The 17,678-nt window shown below is 44.7% G+C and overlaps 1 protein-coding gene across 5 annotated transcripts in view; it reads right to left on the bottom strand.

Moving 5' to 3' along the window:
- GAL3ST1 (galactose-3-O-sulfotransferase 1) overlaps positions 1-17,678 on the bottom strand; it is a 174,101-nt gene that overhangs the window by 57,266 nt on the left and 99,157 nt on the right. The gene's annotated exons all lie outside the window — the stretch shown is intronic.

The raw sequence follows: 17,678 nt of genomic DNA, 5'->3' as shown, positions 1-17,678 counted from the left end.
TCTTTACATTTTCTGTGGTTTTTTTTTTCAGTCATAAGGCTACACTTGGCAGTCTCTTTTGGAAAACTGTCACTGCATTTTTTAAGCGAAAACAAGTACCCATGAGAAAGAAGTATTTATTTCTCATTCCTTTTGAATACAGTTCTACCTTTGGGTCAAAAATTGCAGTGGCAGTTTAAAAAAAAAAAAAAAAAAGTGAGAAGAGAAAGCGGAAAGAGCCTGATTATATTATTTTTTTCAGCAAAAGAGCTTATCACTATACACTTAAACATATTAACCCCTTAAGGTCCTCAGGTTTTTTTCTTATTGCACTTTCGTTTTTTCTTCCTCATCTTCAAAAAGCCATGACGCTTTAAATTTTCTACCTACAGGCACATATGAGGGCTTGTTTTTTGTGCCACCAAATTTTAATTTGCAATGTCATCAATCATTTTACTACCAAATCGACAGTAAAGCCCCCCCAAAAAAAAATATTTGTCAAGCAAAACGGAAAAAGCAACCTCATTTAGCAACTTTTAGGGGCTTTCGTTTCTACGCAGTGCACTTTTCGAGTAAAAATGACCATGATATAAATTCTGTAGGTCCATATGATTAAAATGATACCCATTTCATATAGATTTTGTGTCATTTTACTACTTTTAAAAGATTATAACTTTTTGTATGAAAATGAGTATGCTTAACCCCTTGGGGACGGAGCCCATTATAACCCTAAGGACGGGAGCATTTTTTGAAATTCTGACCAATGTCACTTTAAGCATTAATAACTCTGGGATGCTTTTACTTTTCATTCTGAATCCAAGATTGTTTTTTCGTTACATATTCTACTTTATGTTAGTGGTAAATTTTTGTCGATACTTGCATAATTTCTTGATGAAAAATTTCAAACTTTGATGAAAAAATAGAAAATTTAGCATTTTTCTAACTTTGAAGCTCTCTGCTTGTAAGGAAAACAGACATACCAAATAAATTATATATTGATTCAAAAATGCAATATGTCTAATTTATATTTTCATCATAAAGTTGACATGTTTTTACTTTTGGAAGACATCAGAGGGCTTCAAAGTTCAGCAGCAATTTTCAAATTTTTCACAAAATTTTCAAAATCTGAATTTTTCAGGGACCAGTTCAGTTTTGAAGTGGATTTGAAGGGCCTTCATATTAGAAATACCCCATAAATTACCCCATTATAAAAAAAACTGCACCCCTCAAAGTATTTAAAATGACATTAAGAAAGTTTGTTAACCCTTTAGGTGTTTCACAGGAATAGCAGCAAAGTTAAGGAGAAAATTCAAAATCTTCATTTTTTACACTCGCTTGTTCTTGTAGACCCAGTTTTTGAATTTTTACATGGAGTAATAGGAGAAAAAGGCCCCCAAAATTTGTAACCCAATTTCTCTCGAGTAAGGAAATACCTCATATGTGTATGTCAAGTGTTCGGAGGGCGCAGTAGAGGGCTCAGAAGGGAAGGAGCAACAAAGGGATTTTGGAGAGTGAGTTTTTCTGCAATGGCTTTTGGGGGGCATGTCACATTTAGGAAGCCCCTATGGTGCCAGAACAGCAAAAAAAACAAACAAACACATGGCTTACTATTACACCCCTCAAGGCACGTAACAAGGGGTCCAGTGAGCCTTAACACCCCACAGGTGTTTGACGACTTTTCGTTGAAGTCGGATGTGTAAATGAAAAAAAAAATGTTTTCACTAAAGTGCATTTTTTTTCCACAAATCTACCATTTCTACAAAGGGTAATGGGAGAAAATGCCCCCCAAAATTTGTAACCCCATCTCTTCTGAGTATGGAAATACCCCAGGACCTAAAATGCTCTGTGGGCGAACTACAATGCTCAGAAGAGAAGGAGTCACATTTGGCTTTTGGAAAGCAAATTTTGCTGAAATGGTTTCTGGGGGCATGTCGCATTTATGAAGCCCCTATGGTGCCAGAACCGCAAAAAAAACAAAAACACACGGAATACTATTTTGGAAACTAAACCCCTCAAGGCACGTAACAAGGGGTACAGTGAGCCTTAACACCCCACAGGTGATTGATGAACTTTCATTAAAGTGGGATGTGAAAATGAAAAATTAGATTTTTAACACTAAAATGCTGATGTTACCCCAAACTTTTCATTTTCACAAGGAGTAATAGGAGAAAATGCCCCACAAAATTTGTAACCCAATTTCTCCAGAGTAAGGAAATACCTCATATGTGGATGTAAAGTGATCTATGGGTGAACTAGAGGTCTCAGAAGGGAAAGAGCGACATTGGGTTTTTGGAAAGCGAATTTTGCTGAAATGGTTTTTGGGGGCATGTCCCATTTAGGAAGCCACCATGGTGCCAGAACAGTAAAAAAACAAAAAAAAAAACACATGGCATACTTTTTTGGAAACTACGCCCCTCACATAATTTAATAAGGGTTGCAGTGAGCATTTTCACCCCACTGACATTTTTCATTATTACGGACGACTGCTCAAAAAATCTGTCAGACACCAGTGGGGCGTAAATGCTCACTGCACCCCTTGTTACATTCCGTGAGGGGTGTAGTTTCCAAAATGGGGTCACATGTGGAGGGGGTCCACTGTTCTGGCACCATGGGGGCTTTGTAAACACACAGAGCCTTCAATTCCAGCCCAATTCTCTCTCAAAAAGCCCAATGGCGCTCCTTCTCTTCTGAGCCTTGTAGTTTGCTTGCAGAGCACTTTACATCCACATATGGGGTATTTATATACTCAGAAGAAATGGGGTTACAAATTTTGGGGGGCTTTTTTCCTATTACCCCTTATGAAAATGAAAAATTTGGGGTAAGACCAGCATTTCAGAGAAAAAAAACACAAATTTTTCATTTTCATGCCCAACTTTAACGAAAATTTGTCAAAGATCTATGGGTTGTTAAGGCTCACTATACCCCTTGTTACATTCCGTGAGCGGTGTAGTTTCCAAAATGGGGTCACATGTGGGTGTTTTTGTTTGTATTCATGTCAGAACCGCTGTAACGATCAGCCACCCCTGTGCAAATCACCAATTTAGCGCTCTCTCACTCCTGAGCCATGTAGTTCGTCCACAGAGTATTTTACAACCACATATGGTGTATTTCAGTACTCAGAAGAAATTGCGTTAGAAATTTCGAGGGTCTTTTTCTCCTTTTACCTCTTGTGAAAATGAAAATTATGGGGCAACACCAGCATGTTAGTGTAATAGTTTTAAGTTTTTTACACTAACATGCTGGTGTAGCCCCCAACTTTACCTTTTCATAAGGGGTAAAAGGAGAAAAATCTCCCAAAAATTTGTTGTGCAATTTCTCCCGAGTACGGAAATACCCCATATGTGGCCCTAAACTGTTGCCTTGAAATACGACAGGGCCCTAAAGTGAGAGAAAGCGCCATGCGCATTTGAGGCCCAAATAAGGGATTTTTAATAGGGGTGGACCCGGTTACAAGGATGGGGCTTGTCTCCACCAAAACCCTACAGCAGTGTTTCCCAAACAGGGTGCCTCCAGCTGTTGCAAGACTCCCAGCCTGCCAGGACAGTCTATGGCTGTCCGGCAACTCTGGAAGTTGTGGTCTTGCAACAGCTGTAGGCGCCGTTTAGGAAACACTGCTGTGTTGGGGGGGGACGGGGACGTGTAAGGGGGTGTATATGTAGTGTTTTACTTTTTATTATTTGGTAGTGTAGTGTAGTGTTTTAAAGGGTACATTCACATAGGCGAGGGTTCACAGTAAGTTTTCCGCTGGGAGTTTGAGCTGTGGTGGAAAATTTGCCGCAGCTCAAATTTGTAGAAGGAAACCCACTGTAAACCTGCCCGAGGAAACCCACTGTAAACCTTCAGCTGAGGCAAAACTACAACTCCCAGAATGCACTGACAGACTGTACATGCTGGGAGTTGTAGTTTTACAACAGCTGTAGGCACACTGGTGGGGAACCACTGAGTTAGAAAACAGAGTCTAGCTCAGTGATTCCAACCCGTGTGCCTCCAGCTGTTGCAAAACTACAACTCCCAGCATGTACGGTCTGTCAGTGCATTCTAGGAGTTGAAGTTTTGCAACAGCTGGAGGCACACGAGTTAGGAAACAGACTCTAGCTCAGTGTTTCCCAACTAGTGTGCCTACAGCTGTTGAAAAACTACAATTCCCAGCATGGCCAGACAGTCAGGGATGCTGGGCGTGTAGTTCTGCACTATCTGGCCCTTCAGATGTTGCAGAACTACAACTCCCAGCATGCCTGGACAGTCTGGGCATGCTAGGAGTTGTAGTTATGCAACAACTGGGAAAGAACTGTTTGGAGACCGCTAAGTAGTGGTCTCCAAATTGTAGCCTTCCAGATGTTGCAAAACTACAACTCCAAGAATGCCCAGACTGTCCAGGCATGATGGGAGTTGTAGATCTGCAACATATGAAGGGCCAGATATTTCAGAACTACATGCCCAGCATCCCTGACTGTCTGGCCATGATGGGAATTGTACACTTGCAACATCTGGAGGGCTACAGTTTGGAGACCACCGTATAGTGGTCTCCAAACTGTGCCACTTCAGATGTTGAAAAACTACAACTCCCAGCATGCCCAGACAGTCAGTGCATGCTGAAAGTTGTAGTTTTGCAACATCTGGAGGACCACAGTTTAGAGACCACTACACAGTGGTCTCCAAACTGTGACCCTCCAGATATTGCAAAACTACAACTCCCAGCATACCCAGACAGCCTTTGTGTGGGCATGCTGGGAGTTGTAGTTTTGCAGCTTTTAGAAGGCCACAGAAAAGATCACTTACCGCGATCTTCACTGCAGCCTTCTCCACGCGCACTTTCGGGCTGCACTCCTCCTGATGCCGCCGCTGCTCTGGGATGCCGCCTCCGCTGGTCTGGGTAAGTCGGCCATGCTCCCCCCTCGCTGCCCGTGTCCCCCCCTCCCCCGCTCTTCCCCGACTTCGATCGGTGGGCAGAGCGGGGGACATGAACTTTAACCCCCCCCAGCCCCCCTCCGGCCATTGGTGGTCAGCCTGACCGACCAATGGCAGGGGATAGGAGGAGGTGGCAACACTGCCACCTCGCTCCTATCCTTTAGGTTGGTCGGAGCTGGCTCTGACAGCTCCGATCATTCTTAATTTTCGGGCGATCGGGTCACCAGTGACCCGATTGGCCCGGACTATTGCAAATCGCAGGTCTGAATTGACCGGCGATTTGCTGCGATCACCAACATGGGGGGGTCTCAGGACCCCCCTAGGCATTGCCACAGGATGCCTGCTGATATATATCAGCAGTCATCCCGGTCTGATCACCGCCCGGCAAGCTGCGGTGATCGGAAATATGGAGGGAGTATGGATGCGCCTTTCGTCCTTAAGTGACGGGACTCGAGGGCATATGCATACGCCATTCGTCCCCAAGGAGTTAAAATTGTCCTTATCTGACCCCTATAACTCTTTTATTTTTCCATATATGGGGCTGTATGAGGGCTTATTTTTTGTGCACTGATCCGTATTTCTATCAATACCATTTTTGTATTGATAGGACTTTTTGATCGCATTTTATTCATTTTTTTTAATGATATATAAAGTGAAATACATAATTTTGGACTTTGGTATTTTTTTTACACCGCTGACTATGCGGTTTAATTAACATTATATTTTAATAGTTCGGACATTTACACACGCAGCGATACCACATGTTAATATTTTTTTGTTTTAAATAATTTTATTTAAAATACTTGAAAAAGGGGGGTTGATTCAAACTTTTGTTTGGGAAGAGGTTAATTCACAATTATACATTTTTTAAAACATTTTTATCACTTTTTCTTGTCCCCCATAAGGGGCTATTACATGCAATCTTCTGATTGCATATACTGTTCAGTGCTATGCCATAGCATAGCATTGATCAGTGATATCGGCACTCCACTGCTCCAGCCTGCCATAAGAGCACCGATCGGACGGGGAGAAGGCAGGTAGGGGCCCTCCTGACATCCTCTGAGCTGATCGGGCATGATTTTGCTTCACGTGTCCCGATCAGCTCCTCTGAGCTGCCAGAGATAGTTTTTTCCCGGTTTAGACTCAACAATCAATCAACTTTGATAGCGGAGTCTAAAGGGTTATGCTGGGTATAAAGCACGTTCAGCTCATGAGTGTGCTTCATACAACGGGAGCGAGACTAGGGCATACAGGTACGCCAAATGTCCTTTAGAGTTTAAAATTATTCTGCAGGTTGATTACAATGAATTGTTTTTGTTGTAAAAAAATTTTATTAGTTTTTTTCTTAAATAGTTGCATCACCATTTTTTTTTATCTTCTAAGATGTTTCATGTTTTTGCTCAGTGAATGGTTTTTGAACAGTGTAGCTTTTGCTGCTATCATTTTTGTGGTAGATGGGACTATGATGTGAGGTGAACAAAAAGTGGCAATTCTGGGTTTTTATTTTTTTTGTATAAGGTGTTTACTGTAAAAATCACATAGTGTGGACATTTCTGCATGTGGTTATACCAATTATGGTAATTTTTTGGGAATTTAAGTAGAAAAACGGGATTTGTTTATGGGGAATTTTTTCAATGTTTTAAAACAAGTTTTTTTTGTGATTGCTTTTTTTTATCGCTATTACAATATGCTGCAATACTGTAATTTTCAAACTTTTCGATTACACCCTGTCTATGGTGAAATGCAATAGACTGGGGCATCTAGGCAATTAACTGACCACCTTTAGAGCTAACTCGGACAATCTCTATTGGCCATTGTCGGCTGCTGCGGCTGTTAGATGTGTAGCGCCCTCAGCTACTGAATCTAGTCTATACTTTCTTAACACTCCTATAATTACCGGTAATATATATGCATAGTGTGGTTAACGGGTAAAAGTGTATGACATAGATAGTTACATAGATAGTTCTTAAAGTGGTATTCCGGTAAAAAAAAAAAAAAAAAAAAAATCATATCAACTGGCTCCAGAAAGTTAAACGGATTTGTAAATTACTTGTATTATAAAATCTTAATCCCATTAAAAGATCTGTCTGACGACAGTGCTCTCTGCTGACACCTTTGTATGTCTCAAGAACTGCCCAGAGCAGGAGAGGTTTGCTATGGGGATTTGCTTCTACTCCTTTTTGCTTCTTACCCCGCTGACTAAAGGAGAGGCATCCATCAGCCACCCGGCCTGTCACATGCGTGCCTCGCTGCCACGAGGACGCTGCAGGTATTCAGCAATTGAAGCGCTGCAGGACCACAACCGGGAGACCACCACTGTCCGACATTGCCCCTCTAGGAGACGGCCGAGTCTCCAGGCAGTGTTCTCTCACGCATGGAAAGTCCATCTGGGAGATCGCAGGCATCTGGAAGCGATCGCAACATCCCCTGCTACACACATCACGGCAGCCCTGAGCGGTGAGAATTCAAAGTATCCTTTTCCATTATCTAAGCGCTACTGTTCCATTAAGTTTAAACAGTGTAGATATCTACCAATTGAATATATGCCGGCAATTCATCTCTTTACCTACATTCTATGACTGATTACTATTGCACAAAAAGAGCTAGCAGACTGTTGCTACGGGTTACCCCGGCTGTGAACTCACCAGCATTATCAGACTTCGCACATTGTGATCTACAACTGCTGCTAAATTATCATTTGGACTTTTCTTCATTTTTAGTAGCAAGTACTATCTTGGTGGTCTGATTTTTGTTAAATTTTTATTGCATGTTTATTGCATCTATTATGTGCATTTTTATTGTGATGGTCACATTTATTAACTAACTATATCAATTCTGTAACCATTATACAAGTGAACACCGTGATTTCACAAGGGCCCTGTGAGTCACTGGTACCACTATACATTACTATTTTATATATTTTTATTTATTATCAATAGATCACTGTTTTTTATACTTACCATTGGGATCCACTATCTTTGACCTTTGAGCCCCAATTCTTTTTGTACATATTTCTAATTTACAAATTTGTTTAACTTTCTGGAGCCAGTTCTGGAGCCCCTTTAGGGTCTATTTACACATACAGTATTCTGTGCAGATTTGATGCACAGGATTTCAAGCTGTGTTCAGTCATTTAGTTTACATTAAAATCTGCAGTGGAAAATCCTGCGCATCAAATCTGCGCAGAATACTGTACGTGTGAATAGGCCATTAAAGTTGAAAAAAGACCAGAGTCCATCAAGTTTAACCTAAAACATTATTTTGTCCCTCCTGTGTTGATCCAGAAGAAGGCAAAACACCCTTATGAGGCTGACGCCAATTGCCCCATACTAGGGGATAAAAATTCCTTCCCAACTCCAAATATGGCAGAATAAATCCCTGGATCAACGTTCTGTCCCTATAACTCTATTATCCATAACCTGTAAAGTTATTGCTCTCCAGAAACACATCCAGGCCTCTTTTGAACTGCTTTACTGAGTTCACCATGACCACTTCCTCTGGCAGAGAGTTCCATAGTCTCACTGCTCTTACAGTAAAGAACCCCCGTCTGTGCTGGTGTAGAAACCTTCTTTCCTCCAGACATAGAGGATGCTCCCTTGTAATAGATACAGTCCTTGGTATAAATAGATCCTGGGAGAGATCTCTGTACTGCCCCCTGATGTACTTATGCATAGTTATTAGGTCACCCCTGAACAGTCTTTTTCTAAACTAAATAACCCTAATTTTGATAATCTTTCTGGGTACTGTAGTCCTTGCATACCCCGTATTACTCTTGTTGCCTGTCTTTGAACCCTCTCCAGCTCCACTATATGTTTCTTATATACTGATGCCCCGTACTGTACACAGTATTTCATGTGTGGTCTGAATAGTGATTTGTACAGCGGTAGAATTATTTCCTTGTTGTGGGCATCTATGCCCCTTTTGATGCATTCTGACATTCCGCCTGACACTGGCCACTACAGGTAAATTTACTGTTAACTAAAACTCCTAAGTCCTTTTCCATGTCTGTCGTTCCTCCCCATGTGCCTAACCTTTATTTATTTATCAGTGTTGACCTCATCTGCTACTTCCCAGCCCAAGCCTCCAAACTATAAAGATCCGTTTGTAACAGTGCACTGTCCTCTATTGTGTCAACCACTTTACAGACATCCAAAATTTGGCCTCACAAATCCTTTTGTCAGAAGCCTGACATAAGGATTGACCATTGCAACCAATCAGATTGCTTCTTTTATTTTTTAGAGGCCCTTTTAAAAATGAAGTAGCGATCTGATTGGTTGCTATAGGCAACTGAGAAACTTTTCCTCAGCACAAGATTTGATAAATCTCCCCCATAGACATTTTGGCATAATCTTTAAAGTATGCACTGTTACAGACATGTGATGTAGGCTATTTTCAACAATAAAGCATTAGTTTTTTTTCACTAATATTTCTTACACTTTACCAAATTACAAAATTTATTAGCCATAATATATATATATATATATATATATATATATATACACTGTGTGTGCGCTTGAGAAGCTGTGCTTGCTTCTTAGCTGTTGAGTGCCAGCTGCTATCAGCAGCCAGCACTCACCGTTAACGCCGGACATCACACTGATGTCTGGCATTTAATACAGATTGCAGCCGTTAAATGACAAAAATGACAGCTGCTAATGGGTTCGGAGTTTGATCAGCAACTTTTCACGGGGTGCAGATTAAGTACCATGGCCCTCGGAGACCTTCTGCAGGCCACTGTGCTGCACATAATGGCTCTGCTCCTATAGCCTGCATCAAGCAGACTGTCCTAGCAGAGTGCTGAGTGAGCTGATCAACTGCATGACAATGAACAGTATAAGCAATCTAATGAGTGCAATCTAAAAAGTGTAACTAAAATAATAAAAACATAATGTTTTTAAAACTATAAAAAAAAAATCCCTATAAACCCCTTAAGGACTCAGGGTTTTTCCACATCTGTTTTTTCCTCCTTACCTTTTAAAAAGCATAACCCTTTCAATTTTGCACCTAAAATTCCATATTATGGCTTATGTTTTGCACCACCAATTCTACTTTCTTGTGACATTAGTCATTTTACCAAAAAATCCATGGCGAAACGGAAAAATAAATCATTGTGCCACAAAATGTAATTTTTTCGGTAAAAATTACACATTTTTTCATTCTGTAGGTCCATACGAGTAAAATGATACTCTACTTATATAGGTTTGATTTTGCCTTACTTCTAGAAAAAATCATAACTACATGCACAAAAATTGAATACATTTAAATTGTCATCTTTTGACCCCTATAGCTTTTTTATTTTTCCAAGTACAGGGCAGTATGAGGGCTAATTTTTTTGGCGCCGTGATCTGAAGTTTTTAGCGGTACCATTTTTGTATTGATCGGACTTTTTGATCCATTTTTATTCATTTTTTCAAGATATAAAAAGTTACCAAAAATACGCTATTTTGGACTCTGGAATTTTTTTGCGGGTACGCCATTGACCGTACTGTTTAATTAATGATATATTTTTATAGTTCGGACATTTCCGTACGCGGTGATACCACATATGTTTATTTTTATTTACACAGTTATTTTTTTTTATACAGTTTTTTTTTAAATGGGAAAAGGGGGGTGATTCTTACTTTTATTAAGGAAGGGGTTAAAGGATCTTTATTAACTTTTTTTTCCACACTTTTTTTTTGCAATGTTATAGCCCCCTCTATGGGCTATAATACTGCAGACACTGATCTTCTACACAGATCACTGCCATGCATTAACATGGCAATGATCAATGTTATCAGTGATCAATTGTTCAAGCCTGGATTTCAGGCTTGGAGCAATCAATCGCAGATCGGACGCACCGGTGGCAGGTAACGGACCCTCCGCTCCCATTGTAGCTGATCGGGACATCGCGATTTTGCCGCGATGGTCCCGATCAGCCCAACATAGCTGCAGGGAGTGTATTTTTGTTACTTTAGACACAGCGATTAACTTTGAATGCCGCATCTAAAGGGTTAATAGCGCGCGTTACAACGATCGGTGCCATGTGTTATTAACCCAGGGTCCCGACTTTCATTAGCCGCCGGGACTGACCCACTATGATCATGGCGTGACCCCACGTTATAGACCGGGACCGGGCACAGGGCGTACAGGTACACCCTGCGTCCTTAAGAGGTTAAACATTTTCCTATTTTTCTAATAGGAAATGTATTTATTTATTTTTTTAAATGGCAGCTTCCTTCTGTGAAATTGGCCGATCTATTAAAATATAATTTTATGATTCTGCCCAGTGTATATAGTAATGAAAAAAAAAAACAAATGCCAATAAAAACTTATATAGTTAACCTTAACCTGTGCACAATACATTGCCAAATCCCTGGTCCGGTTGCACTTCCTCACTCAAAATAATTTATTTCTGCTGGTGAAGTCACTATCTACATAGGTGGTGAAAGGATCAGTGGTCTTGCAGAGAGGATATGGAGTAAAGAAAAACAAATAACAACAACTATATGAATTACAAACATATCGATAATGTCAGAGGGTGAAGGTACAATTTTCTGAAATGAGCTGCCAATAGGGTTGTTACGCCAAGCGCTCCGGGTCCCCGCTCCTCCCCGGAGCGCTCGCTACACTCTCCTCACTGCAGCGCTCCGGTCAGATCCACTGACCCGGGGCGCTGCGATACCGCCTCCAGCCGGGATGCGATTCGCGATGCGGGTAGCGCCCGCTCGCGATGCGCACCCCGGCTCCCGTACCTGACTCGCTCTCCGTCAGTCCTGTCCCGGCGCGCGCGGCCCCGCTCCCTAGGGCGCGCGCGCGCCGGGTCTTTGCGATTTAAAGGGCCACTGCGCCGCTGATTGGCGCAGTGGTTCCAATTAGTGTTATCACCTGTGCACTTCCCTATATCACCTCACTTCCCCTGCACTTCCTTGCCGGATCTTGTTGCCATCGTGCCAGTGAAAGCGTTTCCTTGTATGTTCCTAGCCTGTGTTCCAGACCTCCTGCCGTTGCCCCTGACTACGATCCTTGCTGCCTGCCCCGACCTTCTGCTACGTCCGACCTTGCTTCTGTCTACTCCCTTGTACCGCGCCTATCTTCAGCAGCCAGAGAGGTGAGCCGTTGCTAGTGGATACGACCTGGTCACTACCGCCGCAGCAAGACCATCCCGCTTTGCGGCGGGCTCTGGTGAAAACCAGTAGTGACTTAGAACCGGTCTACTAGCACGGTCCTCGCCATCCCTCTCTGGCACAGAGGATCCACCTCCTGCCAGCCGGCATCGTGACAGTAGATCCGGCCATGGATCCCGCTGAAGTTCCTCTGCCAGTTGTCGCTGACCTCACCACGGTGGTCGCCCAGCAGTCGCAACAGATAGCGCAACAAGGCCAACAGCTGTCTCAACTGACCGTTATGCTTCAGCAGTTACTACCACAGCTTCAGCAATCATCTCCTCCGCCAGCTCTTGCATCTCCTCCGCAGCGAGTGGCCGCTTCTGGTCTACGACTATCCTTGCCGGATAAATTTGATGGGGACTCTAAGTTTTGCCGTGGCTTTCTTTCCCAATGTTCCCTGCACCTGGAGATGATGTCGGACCACTTTCCCACTGAAAGGTCTAAGGTGGCTTTCGTAGTCAGCCTTCTGTCTGGAAAAGCCCTGTCTTGGGCCACACCGCTCTGGGACCGCAATGACCCCGTCACTGCCTCTGTACACTCCTTCTTCTCGGAAATTCGAAGTGTCTTTGAGGAACCTGCCCGAGCCTCTTCTGCTGAGACTGCCCTGTTGAACCTGGTCCAGGGTAATTCTTCCGTTGGCGAGTATGCCGTACAATTCCGTACTCTTGCTTCAGAATTATCCTGGAATAATGAGGCCCTCTGCGCGACCTTTAAAAAAGGCCTATCCAGCAACATTAAAGATGTTCTGGCCGCACGAGAAATCCCTGCTAATCTACATGAACTCATTCACCTAGCCACTCGCATTGACATGCGTTTTTCCGAAAGGCGTCAGGAGCTCCGCCAGGATATGGACTCTGTTCGCACGAGGCGTTTCTTCTCCCCGGCTCCTCTCTCCTCTGGTCCCCTGCAATCTGTTCCTGTGCCTCCCGCCGTGGAGGCTATGCAGGTCGACCGGTCTCGCCTGACACCTCAAGAGAGGACACGACGCCGCATGGAGAATCTCTGCCTGTACTGTGCTAGTACCGAACACTTCCTGAAGGATTGTCCTATCCGTCCTCCCCGCCTGGAAAGACGTACGCTGACTCCGCACAAAGGTGAGACAGTCCTTGATGTCTACTCTGCTTCTCCACGTCTTACTGTGCCTGTGCGGATGTCTGCATCTGCCTTCTCCTTCTCTGCTGTGGCCTTCTTGGACTCCGGATCTGCAGGAAATTTTATTTTGGCCTCTCTCGTCAACAGGTTCAACATCCCGGTGACCAGTCTCGCCAGACCCCTCTACATCAATTGTGTAAACAATGAAAGATTGGACTGTACCATACGTTTCCGCACGGAGCCCCTTCTAATGCACATCGGACCTCATCACGAGAGGATTGAACTTTTGGTCCTTCCCAATTGCACTTCTGAAATTCTCCTTGGACTTCCCTGGCTTCAACTTCACTCCCCAACCCTGGATTGGTCCACTGGGGAGATCAAGAGTTGGGGGCCCTCTTGTTCCAAGGACTGCCTAAAACCGGTTCCCAGTAACCCTTGCCGTGACTCTGTGGTTCCTCCCGTAACCGGTCTCCCTAAGGCCTATATGGACTTTGCGGATGTTTTTTGCAAAAAACAAGCTGAGACTCTACCTCCTCACAGGCCTTATGATTGTCCTATCGACCTCCTCCCGGGCACTACTCCACCCCGGGGCAGAATTTATCCTCTGTCCGCCCCAGAGACTCTTGCCATGTCTGAATACGTCCAGGAAAATTTAAAAAAGGGCTTTATCCGTAAATCCTCCTCTCCTGCCGGAGCCGGATTTTTCTTTGTGTCCAAAAAAGATGGCTCTCTACGCCCTTGCATTGACTACCGCGGTCTTAATAAAATCACGGTTAAGAGCCGCTACCCCCTACCTCTCATCTCTGAACTCTTTGATCGCCTCCAAGGTGCCCACATCTTTACCAAACTGGACTTAAGAGGTGCTTATAATCTCATCCGCATCAGAGAGGGGGATGAATGGAAAACGGCATTTAACACCAGAGATGGACACTTTGAGTATCTGGTCATGCCCTTTGGCCTGTGCAACGCCCCTGCCGTCTTCCAAGACTTTGTTAATGAAATTTTTCGTGATCTTTTATACTCCTGTGTTGTTATATATCTGGACGATATCCTGATTTTTTCTGCCAATCTAGAAGAACACCGCCAGCATGTCCGTATGGTTCTTCAGAGACTTCGTGACAATCAACTCTATGCCAAAATGGAGAAATGTCTGTTTGAATGCCAATCTCTTCCTTTCCTAGGATACTTGGTCTCTGGCCAGGGACTACAAATGGATCCAGACAAACTCTCTGCCGTCTTAGATTGGCCACGCCCCTCCGGACTCCGTGCTATCCAACGTTTTTTGGGGTTCGCCAATTATTACAGACAATTTATTCCACATTTTTCTACCGTTGTGGCTCCTATCGTGGCTTTAACCAAAAAAAATGCCGATCCCAAGTCTTGGCCTCCTCAAGCGGAAGACGCCTTTAAACGGCTCAAGTCTGCCTTTTCTTCGGCTCCCGTGCTCTCCAGACCTGACCCATCTAAACCCTTCCTATTGGAGGTTGATGCCTCCTCTGTGGGAGCTGGAGCTGTCCTTCTACAAAAAAATTCTTCCGGGCATGCTGTTACTTGTGGTTTTTTTTCTAGGACCTTCTCTCCGGCGGAGAGAAACTACTCCATCGGGGATCGAGAGCTTCTAGCCATTAAATTAGCACTTGAGGAATGGAGGCATCTGCTGGAGGGATCAAGATTTCCAGTTATTATTTACACCGATCACAAGAACCTCTCCTACCTCCAGTCTGCCCAACGGCTGAATCCTCGCCAGGCCAGGTGGTCTCTGTTCTTTGCCCGATTTAATTTTGAAATTCACTTTCGGCCTGCCGATAAGAACATTAGGGCCGATGCTCTCTCTCGTTCCTCGGATGCTTCTGAAGTTGAACTCTCTCCGCAACACATCATTCCTCCTGACTGCCTGATTTCCACTTCTCCAGCCTCCATCAGGCAAACTCCTCCAGGAAAGACCTTTGTTTCTCCACGCCAACGCCTCGGAATCCTCAAATGGGGCCACTCTTCCCATCTCGCAGGTCATGCGGGCATCAAGAAATCTGTGCAACTCATCTCTCGCTACTATTGGTGGCCGACTCTGGAGACGGATGTTGTGGACTTTGTGCGAGCCTGCACTATCTGTGCCCGGGATAAGACTCCTCGCCAGAAGCCCGCTGGTTTTCTTCATCCTCTGCCTGTCCCCGAACAGCCTTGGTCTCTGATTGGTATGGATTTTATTACTGACTTACCCCCATCCCATGGCAACACTGTTATTTGGGTGGTCGTTGATCGATTCTCCAAAATGGCACATTTCATCCCTCTTCCTGGTCTTCCTTCAGCGCCTCAGTTGGCTAAACAATTTTTTGTACACATTTTTCGTCTTCACGGGTTGCCCACGCAGATCGTCTCGGATAGAGGCGTCCAATTCGTGTCTAAATTCTGGAGGGCTCTCTGTAAACAACTCAAGATTAAATTAAATTTTTCTTCTGCATATCATCCTCAATCCAATGGACAAGTAGAAAGAATTAACCAGGTCTTGGGTGATTATTTACGACATTTTGTTTCCTCCCGCCAGGATGACTGGGCAGATCTTCTACCATGGGCCGAATTCTCATATAACTTCAGAGTCTCTGAATCTTCCTCCAAATCCCCATTTTTCGTGGTGTACGGCCGTCACCCTCTTCCCCCCCTCCCTACCCCCTTGCCCTCTGGTCTGCCCGCTGTGGATGAAATTTCTCGTGATCTTTCCATCATATGGAGAGAGACCCAAAATTCTCTCTTACAGGCTTCATCACGCATGAAGAAGTTCGCGGATAAGAAAAGAAGAGCTCCTCCCATTTTTTCCCCTGGAGACAAGGTATGGCTCTCCGCTAAATATGTCCGCTTCCGTGTCCCTAGCTATAAGTTGGGACCACGCTATCTTGGTCCTTTCAAAATTTTGTGCCAGATTAATCCTGTCTCTTACAAACTTCTTCTTCCTCCTTCTCTTCGTATTCCTAATGCCTTTCACGTTTCTCTTCTTAAACCACTTATCATTAACCGTTTCTCTCCCAAATCTGTTCCTCCCACTCCTGTTTCCGGCTCCTCGGACATCTTCTCCGTCAAAGAGATTCTGGCATCTAAAAAGGTCAGAGGGAAAACCTTTTTTTTAGTGGATTGGGAGGGTTGTGGTCCAGAAGAGAGATCCTGGGAACCTGAGGACAACATCCTAGACAAAAGTCTGCTCCTCAGGTTCTCAGGCTCTAAGAAGAGGGGGAGACCCAAGGGGGGGGGTACTGTTACGCCAAGCGCTCCGGGTCCCCGCTCCTCCCCGGAGCGCTCGCTACACTCTCCTCACTGCAGCGCTCCGGTCAGATCCACTGACCCGGGGCGCTGCGATACCGCCTCCAGCCGGGATGCGATTCGCGATGCGGGTAGCGCCCGCTCGCGATGCGCACCCCGGCTCCCGTACCTGACTCGCTCTCCGTCAGTCCTGTCCCGGCGCGCGCGGCCCCGCTCCCTAGGGCGCGCGCGCGCCGGGTCTTTGCGATTTAAAGGGCCACTGCGCCGCTGATTGGCGCAGTGGTTCCAATTAGTGTTATCACCTGTGCACTTCCCTATATCACCTCACTTCCCCTGCACTTCCTTGCCGGATCTTGTTGCCATCGTGCCAGTGAAAGCGTTTCCTTGTATGTTCCTAGCCTGTGTTCCAGACCTCCTGCCGTTGCCCCTGACTACGATCCTTGCTGCCTGCCCCGACCTTCTGCTACGTCCGACCTTGCTTCTGTCTACTCCCTTGTACCGCGCCTATCTTCAGCAGCCAGAGAGGTGAGCCGTTGCTAGTGGATACGACCTGGTCACTACCGCCGCAGCAAGACCATCCCGCTTTGCGGCGGGCTCTGGTGAAAACCAGTAGTGACTTAGAACCGGTCCACTAGCACGGTCCTCGCCATCCCTCTCTGGCACAGAGGATCCACCTCCTGCCAGCCGGCATCGTGACAAGGGTACATGAGCAAAAAGATGTTTGGAACCACTGATCAAGAAGGATATATGGCTGGGATCAAAGCTAGGTGATCCCAGTACTATTTTACAGCTGGCTCTTGCTGCAGATAGCTAGTTCCTGGGCCTGTACCATCCTGCACCACATGATGCTTCTGTCATCTCTCAATAGTCCCTTTCTGTCTTGCAATTGCAACCATGGCCCCCAGAAGCATATGTATGCTCAATAGGCTGTATCACTAGGAGTGATTCCTGTGCAGAGCTGAGCCAGAGCGGGTAAAAGAAAAATGGCTACGTCCTGCAGAAGGTGGATGCAGGTGTTATGAAAAAGTAGGGGTACAACCAATAATACCAAGTCACCAGGTGTCAATAAGGGCATCAAATAAGTCACTTCTAAGATAATCATTAAGGACAGACTGACATTCTGCAGGAATTGGACTGCAGAGGACTAGGGTAAACATATTCTTCTGATGAAGCCACCTTCAGACATTTTAAGCCACCTGGAAAATGAGTGATTGGAGAAGGAATCACGTGTCACGCCAATAGTAAAGCATGCTGAGACCATTCATGTGAGTTGTTGCTTTTCATCCAAGATTTTGTCTACAA

The sequence above is a fragment of the Hyla sarda genome, chromosome 1 (genome assembly GCF_029499605.1).
Source record: "Hyla sarda isolate aHylSar1 chromosome 1, aHylSar1.hap1, whole genome shotgun sequence".
Lineage (NCBI taxonomy): Eukaryota > Metazoa > Chordata > Amphibia > Anura > Hylidae > Hyla > Hyla sarda.
The sequence above is the reverse complement of the archived record's forward strand: the minus strand, read 5'-3'. Positions and strand labels throughout refer to the sequence as shown.